The following is a 23,596-nucleotide window of genomic DNA, read 5'->3' on the forward strand; positions in this document are numbered from 1 at the left end:
GGGAATGTTGTGGCTGGTTTGATCTTCTATCCAGAGCACTCAAACTTTCTTCATATTAGCAATAAGTCTGTTCTGCTTTAACATTTGTGTGTTCACTGGAGTCAGACTTTTAATTTCCTTCAAGAACTTTGTCTTTACATTCACAATTTGGCTGTTTGGCGCGAGAGGCCTAGCTTTCACCCTATCTTGACTTTTAACAAGTTTTCCTCACTAAACATTATATCTATAGCTTTTGATTTCAAGTGAGAGATATGCAGCTCTTTCTTTCACTTGCACACTTAGAAGACTTTGCAAGGTTATTAATTGGCCTATTTTCAATACAGTTGTGTCCAGGGCATAGGGAGGCCAAAGGAAGGGAAGAGAGATGGGTAATATTCAGTCGGTGGAACTGTCAGAACAGAAAACATTTATGGAATGCTTCACCATCTTACATGGGCACAGTTTGTGTTGCCCCCAAACAATGACAATAGTAATGTCGAGGATCACAGGTCACTATAACAGATATAATAATAATGAAAAAGTTTACAATACTGTGGAATTACCAAAATGTGACACAAAGGCACAAAGTGAGCATGTACCGTTAAAAAGATGGCATCCATAGACTCGCAGGTTCCATTTGTAAAACAATGCAATATCTGTGAAGCACAATGGAGAAAAGTGCAGTAAAACAAGGTATACCTGTATAATACTTCCATTTCCTCTCCTCCACCCCGGCACCCATCTCTAACCCCTGACAACCACTAATTTGTTATCCATTTTTTTATCATTTTGTCATTTCAAGTCAAAACATTATCAGTGTTATATAAATGGAATTATGTAGAACGGAACCTTTGGAGATTAGTGCTTTTCACTTAGCATAATTCTCTGAAAATTTATTCAAATTGTTTGTTTATATCTATCAAAAGTTTGATTCTTTTTTATTGCTCAGTTAAATTCCCTGGTGTGGATATAACAACATTTGTTTAGCACTTCACCCATGGAAGGTTAGCTAGGCTGTTCCCAGTGTTTGGCTAATACAAATAAAACTGCTATGAACGTTTATGTACAGGTTCTGGTGTGAACATAATTTTTATTTGTCTGGGATAGACGCCCAGAACTACAATTGCTAGGTAGTATGGCAGTTGCATACTCAGTTTTATAAAAGACATGCCAGTGTACTGTACCTTTTACACACTCACCAACAACATATGAGTGATTCTGTTTCTCTTTTTTTTTGCTAGCATTTTATGCAGGTACCAATTTGTATTTTACTCGTTCTGATTTCTATGTAACAATATCTCATTGTGATATTAATTTGGATTTTCCTGATGGATAATGATTTTAAACACCATTTCTTGTGTTTACTCCCCATCTATATGCCATCATGGTGACATGTCTGCTCATGTCATTTGTACATTTTCTAATTACAATGTTTGTATGTTTGTTTTTTTTGTTGATTTTTTGAGTGTCCTTTTTATATTCGAGATACCAGTCATCTGTCGGATGTGTTTTGCAAATATTTTCTCCCAGTCTGTAACTTGTCTTTTCATCTTCTTGACAGATCTTTCAACAAAGCACAATTTTAAGATTTTAAGTCCAATTTTTCAATCTTACTTTGTATGAAAATTCAAAGGGCACTTTGCCTAGATCATGAGGATTTCATTCTATGTGTTTTTTTTCTAAAGGTTGTATTCTTTTGTGTTTTATATATAATCATACTGTCTTTCCCATTTTTTCAAGTACATTAAGTAGCATACCGTATTAGTTCATTTTGCATTGCTGTAAAGGAATACCTTAGGCTGGGTAATTTATAAAGAAAAGAGGTTTGGCTCAGGGTTCTGCAGGCTGCCCAAGCATGGTGCTGGCATCTGACCAGCTTCTGTTGAACAAGAAGCTTTTATTCTTGGCAGAAGGCAAAGAGATATCAGGTGTGTCCCATAGTGAGAGAGAGCACAACAGAGAGTTGCTACACTCTTTTAAACAACCAACTCTCACGTGAACTCATTACGACAAGGAGGGTACCAAGCCACTCATGAGGGATCTGTCGCAATGACCCAAACACCTCTCACTAAGCCCCATCTCCATCATTGGGATCACAATAAAACATAAGATTTGGAGGAGACAAATAAGTAAACCATATCACGTACATAAAGATTTACAGAAGAAAAGTGAACTTCAGGAATAGAATCACACGTGTAACCTAGAGGAAATGATGAGGGGAATGCTGACCAGCAAACATGCACTTATTAATAGCAGTGAAATGGGGAGGCGACACGAAAGAAAAATTATTTTTATGAAATAAAAACTAACCCAGTTACCCTGAAATTGTAGCCAGACTTTCCTGAAGTTTGAAAAAAAATAAAACTCAAGTAATTTTTCAATTCTATTACATTTCTCGCAACTTCTTGAACCAATGGAGAAGCAATAAAGATGAGAAAAATAGCTCTGATGAAACTGGAAGCCAGAAATAAGTAAAAAAGTTCAAATGCAAGCCACTTCATGAAATTCAATGGCTATTTGAAAAAGCATGAGATTGCAGAAATACGGCATGACACCCTGTGTTCTAAAGAATATTCACTAAATTTGAAGCTTGTTAGTAGCTACCACTGAAACCACCAATCATGTGTTTCTCTTTAGCTTTGACAGCGAATAATGACAACAAAAGAAAATAACCTGGGTAAAAAAAAATTTATGTAATTCATTGGTATAAACTAAATCAAATTAGAATAATGAAATTATAATTTTATGAGACTATTATAAACCATTAAACATTACAATTTAGTGTCCAGCAAAAATATAGCCATTTAATAATAAAGAGTATGGCATGAAATTCCCATGTTAATTAAAATCATTTGTGAGGCTTGCATTAGAAGGATAATTATTTTTAATAAATAACCATAAAAATATAGACTAGAGTTTTGGCTAAGTCATTATGATATACAATATCATAATATTTTTATTCTCTGATGAAAATACAGCAATCAATTAAATTGTTTAATCAATGGAAACAATTGGAATTCTTCTCATAAAATTTGAAGTTGCCACTTTTTACAAAGTTCAAAGTTGGAAATTGTAATTTAATGTATAAGGTAATCTGGATCTCTAATTTGGCTTTCACTTTCGATTGTTTTCCATTTTTCCCCCAAATCAGAGTTTTGACTCTGTGTCAAAAAACGGAAGTAAAAAGACGAAGAATGCTTTCAATAGGAACTCACAACGTCAAGTCAGGAAAAATCTCACTTATGTTTTGCATTGTAAGATCAGAAACAGTGTTAGTCTCTGTATAGATGGTGCTTAACAGTCAGGGTTTGCAGACCACTTTTTTTTTTTCTCCATCATTCATTAATGTGAAAAGAGATTACTTTTTTAAATTAGGTATGTATTTTCATTTTCTTTCAGATAGAAATGTAATAAGAAATACAGAAAAGGCACCATTTTTCATCTGACACCTAGAATAAATTTATTAAATTGATGATATAATGATTATTCAGCGCCTTCATATTTTTACTCACCCACATGATAAATTGCTGTTTGAAACAATTATTATTTTCTTTATTAACACTGATTAAGCATACACTTTGTGACACACATTGTAATACTTGCTGAGGATAAAATAATAAAACAAAAAGTTATTAAACTAAAAGAAGGTCAATCCCATGGAAATAGCAATTAAGTGTGATAATTATGCTGTCCCTGGGGAGAATCTAGGAGGGGAATCTAACCCAGTATTAGGAACAGAGAATAAGGGATGTCTGTGTTATTCCCTAAAGATGAGTAATAGTCATTCGGAAGTTGATCTTTATCCTGGGAATAATTGGATGTCATTAAATAATTTCTTGTAGGAGTTCGTCATGACAAAATTCTATTTAACTACAGACAGAATGAGATGAGGAAATAATCCTCACATTTGCATGTCAAAATGAAAGAGAAGTGAGTTCTTTTAATTCTGAAAAGGAGCTTTTTGGGGATTTCACTCAATGGTGTGGAATAACCTGATTTCCAATCTGCAGATGATAAATGGGGAATAAATGTTTCTAAAGCAAAACAAGTGACTATACAATTCTAACAAGTTTTAGATGTTATGTTTAAAAACTAAATATGTTTTATATTCAATTGTAATGAATTTTCTGGCCATTCTTAAGCATCTAAAGATTAAACATCTTTTTAAATAGCTTTATTGAGATATAATCCACATACTGTACAATTTGCCTACTTAAAGTGGATAATTCAGTGGTTTCAGTATGTTCACAGATATATGTAATCATCACCACAGTCCATTTTACATTTTCATTTCCTCAAAAAGAAACCCTGTACTCTTCATAGATCACCACCCTGTGCTCCCACTCCCACCTGCCTCCATCCCCAAGCAAACACTAACTTTTCTGTCTCTATAGATTTCCTGTTCTGAATTTTTATATGAATAGAATCATATATGTGGTATTTTGTGACTGGCTTCTTTCAGAACATGTTTTCAAGTTTCATTCATGTCTTAACCTGTATTAGTATTTCCTATCTTTTTATGTCCAAGTAATATTCCATCTATGGATTTATTACCCATTTCAGCACAGCATAATGTATACACAAACTTCCCAGGGGTTCTTTTTTTTTTTTTTTTTTTGGTGAGACAGAGTCTCGCGGTTTCGTTCAGGCGGGAGTGAAGTGGTGTGATCTCAATTCACTGCAAACTCTGCTCCTGGGTTCAAGTGATTCCCTTGCCTCAGCCTCCCAAGTAGCTGGGATTACAGGCACCCACCACCATGCCTGGATAATTTTTGTATTTTTAGTAGAGATGTGGTTTCGCCATGTTGGCCAGGCTGGTCTCGAACCCCTGACCTCAGATGAGAAGAAACTTTTAAACTGTTTTGGATTTTCTGTAGGTATATGCTCTAGGTTGTTATATATTAAGTAACCAATGTAAGATACCTCACTTATAAATATCTACTTACAATTTCACTGATTAATGAGCAATGAGGCACAGGAAGTAGATTTAAATACGTGTTACTATTTTTCATATTCATAATTTTAATCTACTTAGTCATGGATTTTTTACTGACATAGCAACTATGCCCCCAAATTTCACCAGCTTTTAATATCAATGTATTTCATCACTCTTATATATGACAGTAGAAAGAATAAATGTAGCCACTTTGGAGGAGTCGTGTTCAAATTACTTCCTTACACTAGACCATAGCCAGATTAATTGGTTACATTAGTTGAAAACTTGAGAGGAAAAGACAAAGATGGGCTGGCCTGTGTGGGAAAACTAGATTCATGATATTTGAAGATTAAGATTTCACTATGGATGAGAAAAAAAATTGGATAGGAAGACGGTAATGAGCACAACTCTACATCCACAATCCTTAGGGGAAGAAGGATAAGAATTGAGCTCCTGACAAGGCCTTACTCATTTTTTTTTCTTTTTTGAGATGGAGTCTCCCTCTGTCGCCAGGCTGAAGTACAGTGGTATGATCTCGGCTCACTGTAACCTCCGTCTCCCGGGTTCAAGCAATTCTCCCGCCTCAGCCTCCCGAGTAGCTGGGACTACAGGCACGTGCCACCATGACCAGCTAATTTTTGTATTTTTAGTAGAGAGGTGATTTCACTGTGTTAGCCAGGATGGTCTCAATCTCCTGACCTTGTGATCCACCCGCCTCGGCCTCCCAAAGTGCTGGGACCACAGGCGTGACCCACTGCACCCGGCCTCATTTGCTGTTTCTTGTCCCTATCAACAGCGATTTAAAGAGAAATAAATGTTTTTGAAGAAGTCAAGCTAATCATGGATACAAATATTCCAAATACATATAATCTCACTAAATTGGGAGGGAACTTGGCTGTAATCATGTTTAACGAGTGAAACTAGCCAAAGGCATCCCCAAGCCCAAATATTTTGGCCAGAATCTTCTGCTTTGACTATTGGACTTGGAAGCAAAAAGTTCAATTTCTATCTTTATCCTACTGTCTCTATTGGCTCATTTATATAATGGGAAAATAGCTACTTACTATTCTGGACAAAGGAGCTCAGTTATCATTATGATTTAAAACATGAAGAAATAAAATTATTGCATTAAGTATAAAGAATTGTGTGTGCGTGATTTTTTTTCATTATATTAGGATAACACTAAGGAATCCCAAAGATTTTAGGATTAAGTCATATATGAGTTTCTTCTCATACAGCTGGGATCACATAAAATGGCAAGTCACCTTAAGGAAGCTGGATGAGCCACAGGCTCAATATGGCCTAATGTATCAATGTAGCTAAACAATGAAAGTCTGTCTGAATGGAGGGATAACCACAATTGGTAAAAATGCCATTAGAAAAAGGGAAAGGAGTGTTAGAGAAGCCGATGGCATTGTCCACTCAAATACTTCCTTGGAAGCATTCTTAGCCAATAGACTTAAATCATTCAGGTCCTATGGTTGTAGCCGATCCAGCTTTGGAAATAAATGAAGATACATTAGCTGGATGCCGCTGATACCATGACTAAAAAATAATTTTCTGATTCTAAGTACTGATTATAGCTTTACTCATGGAACAAATGCGCTAGTGATGTTGAACATGTAGTCTGGTTTGTGTGCTAGCAATAACTAGGGAAATAAAAAGCGGTCATCCTGACTGTAGAAAACAGCCTCCTGCATTTAACAAACCTGAGTCTGTAAGAGATGAGGCCATACCACAGATGCTGACAAAGTTCGATTTCAGAGCCTGCAGGCAAAGAGCCAGACCCTGAATTAAGGGTCATTCATCAAGGGAGGCCAGCTTGTGAGACCTCCTGGCATGCAACCAGCTGGTATTTCTCAACGGGTACGCATGTGGGCATCCCTAGGCAAGTTTGCTAGTCTAAGAGCCACAGATATTAGTGTTACTGCCAAATCTCATCGTACACATTATATTGCAGACCTACCAAAGTTTATTATCTCAGTCCATTTTATGTTACTTATGGTAGAATACCTGAAACTGTGTAATTTATAAGTAAAATGAATTTATTTCTTACAATTATGGAAGCTGAGAAGTCCAAGGTCAAGGGGTTGCATCTGGTGAGAGCCTTTTTGCTGGTAGGGACTCTGAGTCAGTGCAAGGTATCACATGGTGAGAGGGCTGTATGTGCTAGCTCAGGTTGCTCTCCCCCTTCTTATGTAGCCACCAGTTTCATTCCCATGATAACCCATTAACCTATTGATTCATAAATGGATTAACCCATTCATGAGGGCAAAGTCCTCATGATCCAATCACCTCTTAAAGGCCCCATCCCTCAATACTGCCACAGTGGGGATTAAGTTTCAACATGAGTCTTTGGAGAGGACTGTCAGTTCACAGTAGTTACTAAACACACACAAAATTAAGAGGGTCACAAGTACTATCAAGTAAGCTTATATCCAATTCCGAAGTTTACATGTGCCAATTAAACTTATGTATATCCTAGCTAGCACTTGATTTGAAAGACCAACTCAAGCTGACAGTTAGTTAAGAAAAATGGAGAGGTCAAGTAGGATACTCAGGTGTGTAGCCTGGGTGGATGTGTAGTTCAAGGAATAAACAATGTGAAAGGAAATAACCAAACAATCTAGGTAACTGTAGCCAGTGAGATAGTAGAAAATATTGAAACGCGAGAAAGAAAAATCTCTCAAGAGAAAGTAGCTTACACTGACAGAGCTGAATTCATGAGGTCAAATAACATAAAGATAGAATTTCTTGGGGAACTGCAGAAATAAAGAAGAACAACATAGATTAGAGTAAGTTAACATGAGATTCACAGGGTGGAAGAGCAATACGCTGAAAGGCATATTGAAAATATAAAAAGATTCAGCTTCCACCTTCCTGCTCTCCAGATACATGGAATCTGGACAATAAACCACAAATACAAGTCAGGGTTACATGGGGAGGTGGTTTTCGCAGGAGAGAACCAAGGTTTCAGGTATGGAAAACTGTTCAAAATTATTTTCAAAGTAGGGGGTGATTATTTAAAACTAGTAGTTTTTACCATGAAGTAAGTAAATAAACAGTTGTTCCAGAATTTAAAATGGAAAGATTTTGAAAAGAAATCACAGGAGAGGCCAGGCATGGTGCCTCATGCTTATAATCCCAGCACGTTGGGAGGCTGAGGTGGGCAGATCACGAGGTCAAGAGTTCAGGACCAGCCTGGCCAACCATGGTAAAACCCTGTCTCTACTAAAAATATAAAAATTAGCGGGGCATGGTGGTGGGTGCCTGTAATCCCAGCTATTTAGGAGGCTAAGACATGAGAATAGCTTGAACTCGGGAAGCAGAGGTTGAAGTGAGCCAAGATCACGCAATTGCACTCCAGCCTGGGACAGAGCGAGATTCCTTCTCAGAAAAAAAAAAAGAAAGAAGAAAGAAAGAAATCACAGGAGAAAATAGATGACTGGAAAAATAACATTAAGAGTAATTAACTGTATAACAAAGACATAAAACAGAGTTGTCTGGTGTGTTTCAAGGTTTACCAAAATACTTTGTTTCTCAGGTTCTTGGTGCACTTGGGGAGAAAGTGGAAACATTATTTTTATTACTATTCTGTCTGGGAAAAATCGATCTCAATTTTGATTGTGTTTCTGAGGGAATCTTAACCCAGGTGAGATGGTATGTGATGGGTTTTTACTTAGAGATTATGATTCTAACCAGGAGTCCTAAATAGTGATAGATTCATTCATTTGTTGAATAAAAACAGTAACTGAAATCAACAGTAGCTTGAGAATTGTTGCTTAAAACTAAGAAAGAAAAAATTGAGATTTGTTAAAATATGACAAAAGTTTATTCAGGAGAAGATAATGAATCCATTTTTTTTTTTTTTTTGAGACAGAGTCTTGCTCTGTTGCCCAGGCTGGAGTGCAGTGGCACGATCTCGGCTCACTGCAAGCTCCGCCTCCCGGGTTCAAGCCATTCTCCTGCGTCAGCCTCCCGAGTAGCTGGGACTACAGGCGCCCGCCAACACGCCGGCTAATTTTTTGTATTTTTAGTAGAGACAGAGTTTCACCGTGTTAGTCAGGATGGTCTTGATCTCCTGGCCTCATGATCTACCCACCTTGGCCTCCCAAAGTGCTGGGATTACAGGTGTGAGCCACTGCGCCCGGCCAATCCACTGTAATTTTTATACACGGTTGGTAAAGTTAATTTCCAGCTCTCAATTTTTATGACAGTATTTAAAAATCAGACTATCAACATTTTTCTTAACCAGAAACTTATATGTTGCTTCTCTGTGTATTTTCTGCCTCTTTCTCTCTGAAATACTTCTCTAGAAGGTCAGGAGACTTACCCATCTTGTTTATGATTATATTTCCGGTGTCTATAAAAGTCCTGGGGTTTTCGTGTATACCTAATACATATTTTTGAATAAAGTTTTTGAAATTTTTCTCATACTACCATTTCACTTGCCATCCTGATTTCCTCTATCATGTCAAAGAAGTAGGAATAGTAAAATGTCTATAAACTCAATGGTTACCTAAAATTATAAATTTTATAGAAAATTTAAGAAAGAAGTATATTTTTGAACATTTAATTTGAGAGATTTTCAGACATATTTTATTTAATGTAGGTTGTTAATTCTTTACAGTTTCACAGTTTTCTCAGTGAAGAAAAAGGATTGAGAAAAGTTAGTATTACACCCAGTCAAATGACATGTTTGCGGAATGTGATAGATTTTTAACATAAGTATCTCGCTTCAAAAGGAAGGAGGAAAAGAAGATAAAGGGCAAAAGGTAATGGAGGGTAGGAAGAAGAAGACAGAAGAAAAATTAACTCCTCTTAGAATAAACACTTGACCTCAGCATAATTTTCATAAGAATTCAATCTGATAAACTTCATTCCCATTTCACTTAAAAGAGAGTTTGCATAATTTCTGCAAGTGACTCACAGCTAAAAGCTAGTGGAGCTGGCATTTGAACTTGGATATTTTAAATTCTGATGCCCATGTTGTTTTGGTTATATCATAGTCTTTGACAGTAAGAGAAAAGAAAGGCAGGATACACTGAGCTTCATTTATAACCCAAGCTGACTTTCTGAACAATATATTTGGGCTGGTTCTTTCTGTTACAGTAAATTGAGAGATAGAGTGTTCTTTCTTTTTTATGGATCCTCATGTTTCAGCTAGCTGGAGTTACATTGTTTGCACTTACCTATTATATTATACTAAAAATAAAATTATGAGGAAATTAGAAATACTAAGCTATTGTCTCTTAAACATACAATTACTATCATAATTCATTGTTTCCTCTCACATTTGAGAACCTGTCAGAGAACCATTGTTTGTTTGTAAAAACAAACAAAAAAGAATATTTTTCCTTTTATTGCTTTCTGCCTTTACAGAGCATCTGCATGTACAGACACCATAAAAGTCTAAAGAAATCCACCCTGAAGTTAGCTTAGGTCATTATCTATGAAATAAAACTGGAATATGATGTGACAGTATGTGCATTTTTTATTAAAGATGTTTTTGAATCTTGTGTTTTCAGCTGATAAAGGCAGAACAGTCTTAACAAGCTGTGCCTACTCTAATTTTTCACATCTGTCTGTCTTTCTTATCTGTACTGTATTCCATTGATTCATGTCCCTACCAACAATAATCATTGTAGACTCTGATAAAGGTTTCTATCATTTGATTATTGGGTCAGTAATGTACGTAATTGCATCAAGCAAAAAGTCAAAAGCTATAGAAGCCAAAATTAGCTTTGCGTGCAGAGGAAAAAAGAAGCAATTGCAGCAATATAGAGTCAAAGCAGATTCTATTGTCATGATGCGATGTTTTACAAAGGTTAATTGCATACAGTTTAGCTGAGAGCAAACATAAATGTTGTTTTTTCAAGTACCACATTTTTAAGATTTGCTATGAAATTCTTGATACACAGTCCTCTAAAATAAGATGAATATTATATCTTGCAGCATCCTGGGATGGGTGATTTTAGCTGTTGAACAGAATTGGCTATTGTCTGGTAAAAAGAGAACAAATAGGGACACTACTCTCTGCTACCATCCTCTCACCCACGTGGGTCACTAGTTCTCAGGAGCAATGCTGGCTTTTTCCTCATATCAGAATGCTCTTTTGACTTGACTCTAGTAGAAAAATAATGGCAATTGACACAGTTTTAACTCTTCTAGCATAAGCTATTGCAACAGCAATCTATTTATTTCCATCCTCTCACCCTCTGTTAAGAAGCAGATGACATCTGTGAAGGAATTGCTCCACAGAAGAGACCAGGAGACTTGAAAAAATGTGAGGAATGCCAAGTCGCAAGCCCTTTACTCATGAGTATAGGAGGAAGAATTGTGAGTTTCAATCAGGAACAGAGTGGCAGAAGGATAACTTCAAACTGATTTTGACCTTTGAAAACATAGCTATGTGTGAGTTTGTGCATTGGTGCGTGTGACCCTATGTCACAGGCAGGAAGTAACCACAGCCTGGTTCCAAATCCAGAGGCAACTATCTAAGTTATTTTTTCCCAGTGTGGGAAATTTCCGCATTGGCAACTGTATTAGTCAATTTTCACACTACTGTAAAGAACTGCCCGAGACTAGGAAATTTATAAAGGGAAGAGGTTTAATTGATTGACAGTTCAGCATGGCTGGGAGACCTCAGGAAACTTACAATCATGGCAGAAGACAAAGCAGAACCAAGGCACCTTCCTTACAAGGTGGCAGGTAGGAGAAGTGCTGAGCAAAAGGGGAACAGCACTTTATAAAACCATCAGGCCGGGCGCGGTGGCTCACGCTTGTAATCCCAGCACTTTGGGAGGCCGAGGCGGGCGGATCACGAGGTCAGGAGATCGAGACCACGGTGAAACCCCGTCTCTACTAAAAATACAAAAAATTAGCCGGGCGTGGTGGCGGGCGCCTGTAGTCCCAGCTACTCGGAGAGGCTGAGGCAGGAGAATGGCGGGAACCCGGGAGGCGGAGCTTGCAGTGAGCCGAGATTGCGCCACTGCACTCCAGCCTGGGTGACAGAGCGAGACTCCGTCTCAAAAAAAAAAAAAAAAAAAAAAAAATCAGATCTCGTGAGAACTCAGTCACTATCAGGGGAACAGCATGGGGGAAAATGCCCCCAACGGTCCGATTACCTCCTCCTGGTCTCTCCTTTGACACGTGGGGATTATAAGGATTATGAGGATTATAATTTATGATGAGATTTTAGTGGGTATACAAAGCCTAACCATATCAACAACAAACTCAGCTGACGGTATAAACATACTCTAATGCACTTAAGAGTTTCCACTCTCCCTGTTTATTAATTCCCTATAGCAGATATTAACACTAAATATAAGAAAAGCTACAAAATATTATTCAAGTACTGTATATTTTTTACAAATACTGACTCTAATACTTTCTAAATAATATGTTATTATTCCCATCATAAAGATGATGAAACTGATTTTCACAATGGTTAAAAAGTTGCCAACATCACAGAGCTAGTAGAACTGTGCCGAGACACAAATTCTTTGTTTCAGTACAGATGCTTGAATGTTCTAGAAGAGGATCACATACTCTATGCTATTAAAAACAAACTCTTTGCCATTTTTCTTTTACATATTTCATGCTTCGGGTTTTTCAGTTCTGCCCTCTTCTGTCCATGATTGTTCATGAGAACCCAGGGTTTACATCTGAGAATGCCCCTATTGAAAGGAATCTCAGAAACGTATAAATGATTAGATGATTCTTCTTCCACTGCAGCTCCAGTGGAGACACGCCACTTTCAGTCTTACAACTAGCTCAGTGAATCTCACCGAATAGATGCTAAGTCACTATCAGTCTTGTTTGTTCCGCCCGTATGGAGACTTCTGTGAAACTGCTTAGCTAGTAACTTTGTTTTCTGTTACCATAAAACTTGTTCCCTGCATCAGAAATTGTTTCTTTAACCCAGAGAGAAGTAATAGTGATGATAAATTTTAGAATTTATCATCTCTAAAAATGCTGTCATCATAATTGATTATCTTAATATATTATTATGCAGTCATAATATTTTAATTGGTATACATCTAAAAGGCATAATCATTTATAAAAATATTTGTCAAAAAATAATCATTGGTACTTTCATCTTGTACCACCATGAATGAAGATATAAACAATTTTTTAAATTCCTCATTCAGAGGAATATTTGAGAGTTGTTATTTTATTTAAATTAATGGTGTATTATAAATATAGAATTTCAAGTTGGAGGGAATCTTTAAAATAATCTAGTCTAGCAGTCTAATTTCAAATGAGGTTCAGTGAAGTAAAAGTATATTTAAAAGATTGCATAGCAAGTTAGATATAAAAGCAACACAGAAATCTAAACTTCTGGATTCCTAAGCCAGCATCACAAGTTACATCACAGCACCAGCCTTGAGGAATTGTCATACCGAATGGCATCTACTAATGATTAAATGCTATATTTTAGAGAATCCTCTATAGGCATATTATACTACATGAGATTTAATTGGGATTGTTCAGAACATGATGTCATCCTGTGGTAGGACAACACATTTTAGCTGTATTTAAACCATGTGTAGAGACTATGTAGTGGTATAATAGGCAGGGCATTTAAGCCAAGTCAAGTTCAGAGAGTTTTAAAATGAATTTACAATAATTTATTGTACTCACTCTCTTTGTAGAACTCCTTCTGGGTGCTACTAAGCACTAGTGACTATAATAAAAACATGAGCTGAATTTGTCACAATTTGGTTGCTAAGGACTTATTTTGACTAAGCTAATGCACCGTAAGAGGTCCTAAGAGTTTAGTTTTACTTCACAATTCATCACATAGGTTTGCTGTAACTTACTTTCACCAAGAGTTTAGTTGCCTTAGCAATGAAACGTAGTTAATCACCGTACATGACTTAATGAATTATGAGAATGAAATGAAATCAAGTGTTTCACAGTGCATTGAGCTACAAAAAACTATAATAAATAAACCTGGGCTAGTGGTTGTCTTACCTAAACTCGACTTATAGATGCCACATAGGCAAGAGAGAGGTTGAAAGATGCTAGAATGTAGTGCATGCACACACACATACACACACACACACACGATCCTTGGAGAAAAAAATGTGTTTACTTTCAAGTGGAGGATTGGGGACATAATGGTAGCTCAGGACATTATAGAAAGAGCACAGGCTACAGAAGAGATTTCTAGCCATCTCTCTATCACTAAGGAATCGGATATCCACAGTGTTCCAAAAGCGTACGTTTGGATGTTATGCAGCAGTTTGACGTATTAAACAATCTGCATGTAGCTACATGAATAAATTTTAATGTGTAATATTGAGTAAAATATGCATTATCCATAGCAAAATATTATTTGTGTAAACTCATAATATGCACACACAAAAAAATACATTTTTTTCTACCACACACACGTATTTACAATCAACTGAGTTTCCACAGGAAGAAGAGAAATGCCTTCTGCAGTGAGTTTTACAGAAAAAAGAAAATAATAATGAAATAGAACAAGGGAGGAGGCTTAACTTTTCTATACTGATAATGTTCCATGAACTCAGGAATATCATTACCTCCAATCCACAAAGTCCACCAAGAAAAAGGAAGGAGGGGCAGGAAAAAGAGTAGGAAAGGAGGACGTGCTGCTCGAAATTAGGTTATTCCTCACCTGTCTTCACTATTGCTAGAGAAGAGTATCGGGGGACAGCTCCACACTAACCATTCCAACGACGCATGGGACCTTTAGCGAGTAAAAACTGTCATTTTATTTTATTGATATCTGAATTCACATGTACACATAGACACACCTATACATATTTGTATGTATATTTGCATACAAAAATTTCACTGACGTCTTTACAATCTGCTTTGACAATAAAGGTGTTATTGAAAAATTGTGAGTGGTCTATTTTCGATATCTGACCTCTAACAGCTTTCAGGCCCCACTCCTTTTCCTCTCTCACCTCACATCTAGACAAGCCCTTAGGAAAGCCCACACACACTCCCTTTTGCAGCACTGGTGGGAAGCTCAAACCAAGCAAACCCACACTCTTGTGCAAGACCCCTCACCTGGACCAAGGACTCTAATTCCTATAAAACCCTAAGTCAGTCCCTCTCCTCCTGATCTGTCAAGCCACATTTGAACCTTCCTGGGAGCCCATCCCGCTCTCTAGAGAAGGCATTATTAAGAGAGTGGTAAATCTCTAGACTTTCTTTACATATGCGTGGCATCATCGGTCTTGAAATTCATTCCAAATTTTGAGGAGTGGAGTTGATCCTCCTCCTTTGCAGAAAAACCACAAATCAAAAGGGAAAATAAAATAATCGCAGAAACTAATTTCCATTCTCCTCATCATTCACATCATAATGCTGGCCTGAGAAGCCAGCACATAGTAAAAGAAAGTTGCTAAACAGATATGCATTGATTACCTTTTATTCTTCTGCTTGAAATCGGCATTAAATCTAAGGGCAACAGAAAAATGTTTTTATGATTTTATCTCTACTTCATTTTGAATAAAATAAAAATAGCACTTCAGCAAAATAAGTCTTTTCTAAGCCTCAGGGAATATATTACTATGGTAACATGATCCCCAACAGAAATAGCAACACTGATCTTGACATAGTCATAGGATTACTTTTCTCTCTCTAAGCCCCAGTAGCATATAGATAAGATGTGCAAAGCCTTTAAGCAGAAACCCTAAGCTATAATTTCATGCAACCTCATAATGAGGTTATGTAAAGGTTTACCCTTGAAGTCACTATGCAAAAGAATCCAAAACTCCTTTTTGGACAATACATTTTTACATGGTAATAAGGGTACAAAGCCATAGTTGCTTTTTCAGGGCACATCAGCAGAATTGAAACTCTGTAAGATACTCTTTACTTTTGTCGGTAGCAACTCTCTGTGTCTTCTGGCAGCCAAATATAAACAATCAAAAAACAAAAGCAGCAACAAAATATCTTGCACCTTTCTAAAGAAAATACTAAAACGGAATTTTGAAAGTTCAATTTAAGGCCAGGTATAGTGACTCACACCTGTAATCCCAGCACTATAGGAGGCCAAGGCAGGTGGATCACTTGAGGCCAAGAGTTTGAGATATGGAAAGTTATTGTATATCATCCTTATACCTTCGAATATTTTAGATATGTCCTTTTTTCATTTTAATTTAGAGAAGTTCCATTATCTCCCCAGAGTTCATTTTCTGAATAGTTTGAGCAGGTACCTCTACATGGTTTTCCCCCCCACAGAGGTGTCTTAATCCTGTAACTTTATATTTTCCTTCCTCTCTCCGCTTTGTAGTTTAAAACACAGTTTTGCACACAGCCCACTCCATCTTCAACAAAAAATAACTCTGAGTGTTGGCACGGTTATTTTTGGTGTTATTGTACAACAGTTTCTTGAGGTCAATCATTATTCCTACAAAGACTGAAAAGTAGGTATTGCTTAGTGACTTTTAAAGTCCTAACTTGACATAAACCAATACAAATTTTGTAATTTTGATAGTGATACTCACTTCTGTCAACTTTGACAAGATATGAGATTTATTCCATTTGGACATTTACTTAAAACCTCTCTCCTCCTTCATAAATAAGTCTTAAAACACGTCTGGGGAATTGAAAGGACAGATATTGATAGCTGATTATTCAGCTAAGGAAGCCAGGGAAATATATTTGTAATTTTCATGATATCAGTTTATATAATAGTTCCAAGAATCTCCACAAGTCCCAATCAAGATAAATCTGAAGAGATCCATATCTCAGCACACCACAGACAAACTGCCCAAACCAGAGATGGAAAAAAATCCATAGGAATAAAGACACATTGTATTCAGAGGAAAATGATGAGAGTCAACTTTTATCAGAAACATTGCAAGCCAGAAAATAAGAGAAAAAAACTTATAATAACTGCCAACAAGAAAAAGTCAACCTAGAATTTTCTGTGAATAGAAAATATTCTTCTAAAAATTAGATGAAACAAAAATAGTAAAAGCTGAGAAAATGTGTCATTAGAAACTCTCTTTATAAGAAATGCAAAAGGAAATTCTTCAAGCTGAGCAAAATGATACCAAGAAATTTGGATCTACTAGAAGGAATGGAAAGCACACAAATGGTAAGCGGTGTTTATAAATATTACTTATCCCTTTTCTTAAATAGTTTAAATGACAATTAACTTAAACACTATCAATCACAATATTTTGAGTTCACAATTGCAAAAAGAAGTTGCAACCACTAGAGGTCAGACATTTAAATCTGCAATATGATACTTCATATTACTAAATGCTAAAATCATCCAGTTTTTCTAAATTATTTTCTAAAGTATTTTCTAAATTTTCTTTATTACTAAAAGTCCTTTCTTCTGTAAGAGCTCAAAGCATGTCCTGCCTTGGTGGATAGATATTTTACCCTGTGTTTAACTGAACTCAAAATCCCAAAGGGAAATGTAATCCAGAAATACAGAAAGATGGAACACCATCAGCAGGGTGATTTTCTGATGATTTTCTAAAAATAAAATATAAATAAGGCAACTATTTGATGTGTAGCAGTTGGCATATTTCAAAGTACTTTCACATACATGATCTAGTTTAACCACAGGTTAGAGGACTCTGTAAGCATTTCTGGTCTACCAGGAGTCTTGGGGTTTGAACTCCATTTCCCAATGGACACAATTTTTTTTTCTTTTTCTTATTACAGTTTAAGTTCTAGGATAAATGCGCAGAACGTGCAGGTTTGTTACATAGGTATACACGTGCCATGGTGGTTTGCTGCACCCATCGACCCATCATCTATATTAGGTATTTCTCCTAATGCTATCCCTCCCCTTGCCCCCTACCTCCCGACAGACCCCGGTGTGTGATATTCCCCTCCCTGTGACCATATGTTCTTATCGTTCAACTCCCACTTATGAATGAGAATATGTGGTGTTTGGTTTTCTGTTCCTGTGTAAGTTTGCTGAGAATGATGGTTTCCAGCTTCATCCATGTCCCTGCAAAAGAGATGAACTCTTTCTTTTCATGGCTGGATAGTATTCCATGGTGTGTATATGTGCCACATTTCCTTATTCAGTCTAACATTGATGGGCATTTGGGTTGGTTCCAAGTCTTTGCTATTGTGAATAGTGCCGCAGTAAACATACGTGTGCATGTGTCTTTATAGCAGCATGACTTATAATCCTTTGGGTATATACCCAGTAATGGGACGGCTGGGTCAAATGCTATTTCTAGTTCTAGATCCTTGAGGAATTGCCACACTGTCTTCCACACTGGTTGAACTAATTTACACTCCCACCGACAGTGTAAAAGCGTTCCTATGTCTCCACACCCTCTCCAGGACCTGTTGTTCCCTGACATTTTAACAATCGCCATTCTAGCTGGCGTGAGATGGTATCTTATTGTGGTTTTGATTTGCATTTCTCTAATGACCAGTGATGATGAGTTTTTTTCATATGTTTGTTGGCTGCATAAGTGTCTTCTTTGGAAAAGTGTCTGTTCATGTCCTTCACCCACTTTTTGATGGGATTGTTTTTTCTTGTGAATTTGTTTAAATTCCTTGTAGATTCTAGATATTAGCCCTTTGTCAGACGGATAGATGGCAAAATTTTCTCCCATTCTGTAGGTTGCCTGTTCACTCTGATGATAGTTTCTTTTGCTGTGCAGAAGCTCTTTAGTTTAATAAGATCCTATTTGTCAATTTTGGCTTTTGTTGCCATTGCTTTTGGTGTTTTAGTCATGAAGTCTTTGCCCATACCTATGTCTGAATGGTATTGCCTAGGTTTTCTTCCATGGCTTTTATGGTTTTAGGTCTGACATTTAAATTTTTAATCCACCTTGAGTTAATTTTTGTATAAGGTGTAAGGAAGCGTCCAGTTTCTGTTTTCTGCGTATGGCTAGCCAGTTTTCCCAACACCATTTATTAAATAGGGAATCCTTTCCCCATTGCTTGTTTTTGTCAGGTTTGCCAAAGATCAGATGGATGTAGATGTGTGCTGTTACTTCTGAGGCCTCTGTTCTGCTCCATTTGTCTACATGTCCATTTTAGTACAAGTACCATGCTGTTTTGATTACTTGTAGTATAGTTTGAAGTCAGGGAGCATAATGCTTCCAGCTTTGTTCTTTTTCTTAGGATTGTCTTGGCTATACAGTATATATATGTACTGAGAAGCTATGACATCCAAACCCCTGTTCAGGTCCTACATGGCCCGAAATCCTGTAACTCATATAATTCCACTTTAACTTATCTAATTCCACTTTCTCTACAAGTATATGTCCTTGGGAATAATAATAAAGATATAAAGAGTGTTGCACATTTGTTAGCATAAAAAGAAGAGCAGGTCTTTTCCATATTTCCCCACGGCACTAACAGAGTATCCCAAGATTGTTTTGCATATAGAACAATAGAAGTGAACAAAAACCTTCATCAGATGCATGCCTCTTAGAGAGGAAAGCAGAAACCCTCATGATATATGGAGAGAACATGAAGAAGAAATATGGGGATAACAAGAAGAAGAAATTTTGTAACAATATTCAATTTCTGCAATAGGAAATTCATCACATAATATCATTATCTAGTGAAGTGGAGCAACAAAAGTTATTTTCAATCAAAGTATATTCAGTGTATCTGAGAATAGCTGGAAGATTATGATTGAAAAATGAGGAATAACTCAACTTTGGTTGGCACTTTTCCTGGGAAGAAATCTGAAAAGCTTTTCAGATGTAGAGAGGAAGCATATATAGACCGTGTACTACAAACACTGGAAATAGACAAAGGGATTTTGAGGACAGTGTTGGACACAGACAAATCAGCAGAGAGGATATATGAGTGGAGAAACGCAGGTCTAAGCATGGGACCTGAGAGGACTTCTATTTCAGAGGGAAAGGATCCAAGGAAAGTGATAAATGGTTGATTACAAATTATGGAGTTACCATAATTTAGACCATTCTTTCAGCAGACCAAATGCTCCAGATGGGATGTTGAAATTTTAGCACTACGAAAGATAGACGGCTACAGAGTTCTTTTAATTGCAGCAATTATCCATCCCTTCATCTTACAGTCTAATCTGGAAGAATATTAAAAGCTATTTGTGGGCAGGAGACAGATGATGAGTAGGGTCTTAATTACGTCTCAAACAAAATCATCCAGAACCAAATGAGAGAGAAGATGCAAGGCATAATGTCAACAGTATCAGGGGGTCAGAAGTAAGGGATATATAAATGTGAGAGGGAACCAAAGAATGAAATCAGACTGCAGAAGTGATTATTTCCAATCATTTGCTTGAAGTAGAAAAATTCAGTCATAATTTCTAACCACATGTCACTCTTTTATGTCAGTGTAGAAAAAACCTCAGAAACCCAGATTTTAAAAAATGAAGCTATTCATGTCTCGGTCACATACATGAAAAAACGGGGCTAGATTTTTCAACTTTTATCCAGATTTGGCATCGCTTATTGTGGCCAATATGTATCAGCTGTAGAATATTTTATGTAAGAGAGCATCATTAATCTTCAGTTGATTGGCATTTTGAAACACAGGTAAAATGCCTAAGATTTTTATACGTTTTATATTGATTATTAACTTAATCAAAATATAATAGATGATATCGGTGCTTCTAGAAACATTGTATACTATACTTTCTCCACTAGATGTCTCCAGAGAAATACAAGTAAATACAGCTAATAAAGATACTGTTAATAAGCACCCATTTTTAAAATTGCAGAAGTACCCAGTTCAATTAAGATCAAATCATTACAAGGATTGACTATTTAATATGAGAGTGGACCTGACACTTGATAGGCTTTTAAATGATGTGAGAGCTTAAAGTTATACAGGGAAGACGGCATACGACTCGCATTTATTTCAGAAAGCCTTTTGTCTTGCTGCTAAATGAGTTAACATTAAAGAAACATCACTTCATGTCTACTTTGTACTGCAGTTGATCATCTCTTTCTCTGAATATGATTTCATTATTTTAGAAATGTTGGCCAGAACGTGAAGATTTATGGAATATACAGAGGAAATCCATTGAGGTATTATGTCAAAAGGATGGCGTGAGAGTGCCTACAGTTCTTTTAGACTATACAATGTGTCCAGCCACAAATATCTGAGCCTATATATTTCTTCTTTGGCCTCTTCAAGTTGTTCATTGATGTTCAATTTTATTTGGGCTATATGCATATTTTAAAAAGGGAAAAAATCATGAAATCTAACTTTTGTTTAATTTGAATTCCTGCTACTGTAGGCTTAGTTCAGCCTAACCTGGTCATTTTAAGAAAACATTTTCGCTAGCTCAAAACAAACAAAGATCACTGGGTCTTTGCCAGAACTTCAATTTATAGGGCTGTTAACCTAGCTGTCCAGGAAGACTGGGAACCTCACTAGACAAGATAGTTGGACACGGAAGTGCTACCCCCAGGAAAGTGGGGCACTAACTTCAAGACCTTATTATGTTTTACAAGTAAGTTGCAAACTACATGTAGTTTGCAAATAGGCCAGAAAGAAAGCAAAGTGATACTCAAGAAACGTTTTCACGATCCTGTAAACTGTATGTTAAAAAGCAGGGGCTTAGAAATAATTTGGCACAAATAGCTACTCTGGATCATGCAAAACCAAGGAAATTTTTGCTTTTAAAAAATCTGCACTTGGCTTGAGTATCCAGGTTTGTTGAATCCATAGTCCATGTCCAATCTTGGACAGTATAGGGCAAGTTTAAGGTTAGTTACATGCTGGCGACAGTGAGCATGATATTACAATGACTTCATAGTCTCCAGAGGCTACAAGCTTTGTTACAAAGATCCACTAGATAATTTGCAAACTGACAATAAATTAGCATCCCAACAGCTAGAAACAAATGATCCTGTCTTTCAGTCACATTATTTTTCTTCAGTTACATAGTAAACCATTTAGTTTTCATGAATGACTTATATTTCTGGGTCAAATTTTGCAACCCTGAAAGTCAGACTTAATTATCATCATTTCAATTTTCCTCCCAACTCCTAGGAAAATTACATGGACAACCCCAGGGTCAGTGTCCTTTTCTGATGCAGAAGAATAAGGGTCCTGTGTGAAGAGAGACGGTGGGGGGCAGGGAAGAGAGAGAGAAAATTTGACCCTTGATAAGTGCTCAGAAAGGGAAGAATTATGTTCCTCGCAAGATTCTCAATATCTTCTCTAAAACTTGGACTGCTCTTTCTTCCATTATCTTTCTTACAACTGTTTCCTTCCCTCATCTTACCGAAAACTTGCTGAGACTTCCTCCCACTATTAGGTATATAATATCACACTTCTGGCCTGGCCTTAGCTTTTTAAGTTCCAGTGCTATAATCTTTTTATGTTTACCCTAATTTTTTCCTTCTCTTGGGATATTCCCCGACCTCTAAATTTGCAGGTAGTTTGTATGCACACCTGGCTCGCATTTTCAAGATCTTTCGTGATGTCATTACTAATCCTAACTTTAAATACTGAGGGTTGCTATTTGTTGATTTTCATGGGACTTACACAAGTTCCAGAAATGATGCTCAGGATGGATAGACTTACGGTCTCTATTATTTGAAGTGTGAAAAAAAGATTTAAGATCTCTCTTTTAATTGTATCAGCATATATCTTGCTTTCCACAAAAAAGAATAAATTTATGTCGCTTGTCAGAAGGGAGAAGTAATCTTTTGAAATATGACTGCATTTCCATCTTCACTACTCATCTCCTGTAATTATTTGTCAATTTAGACAACTGCAAGAGCCACCATGAATGGAAGCCATTAATACTAGTACATAAAACTGATTGCAAGGAACAACTAGGTTAAAATTGTTCTTGAAAATAATCAATAAAATTTTAATTCATTCCAGGCAATGTTAAGAAAGCAGGCAATGTGGCAGGAAATTTTGATTCTTCCTTCACTCCTTATATTCACAATCAGGTCTATCAGTTATCATTCTGGACTGTATTTAAATACATATATTTTTTTACCCTTGATACTTATTATGCAAGTCTATATCTCTTTCTCTGAGTACCTCATCCTTCACCTCCAGTCAAACCCTATTGGATTTGAGCAGATATCAGCTTCATTACAGAAAGGTCTGTAAGTAGTTACATCAGTCTAAAGATGAAAAGTGTGGCATTAGTAGCAGTGTAATCTATATTATAATGTCTAACTGGTCTAGAGTTGAAGACTTTTATATATCCGTTTAACCAGGAACGTCGTAATAGCTAATTTGATAATATTATAGTTTATCCATCCTAATCAATAAGCAGTTACTGACTACCTGCCATTTGCATAACATAAGAGTAATAGAAAGCTATAATATAAAGCAAAATATGACTTCATAAAGTCAGAATGATTCCATTCAGAGAAATGTAAATGATAGACTAATACTCTTCTTTCCACAAAGGACCAGGGTCAGGATATAATTTAACTTTTATGCTATCTCCTCTCCAGCTCTTCTTTTGAATTGCCCCTTCATTTTCTATACCTTAATCCCAAGATTTTCATACTGAAATGGCCTCTCAATCATATTTCAGCGTTTGTTGTTTCACTGTGTGCTTTCTTAATAAACTAAGCAGCAAGTTGTAGAACATTTTAATATCCCATAGCAAATTTAAGCATAACTCAGGATACTCAGAATCCTCTCTGGTTCAATCCAGTTCCCCTAAAGGCCCTTCCAATAGAACAACAAGGAGAATTCTGACAAAATTTCTCTATTTCACCGGTGGGA

This window comes from Nomascus leucogenys, chromosome 9 (assembly GCF_006542625.1).
Source record: "Nomascus leucogenys isolate Asia chromosome 9, Asia_NLE_v1, whole genome shotgun sequence".
Taxonomy (NCBI): domain Eukaryota; kingdom Metazoa; phylum Chordata; class Mammalia; order Primates; family Hylobatidae; genus Nomascus; species Nomascus leucogenys.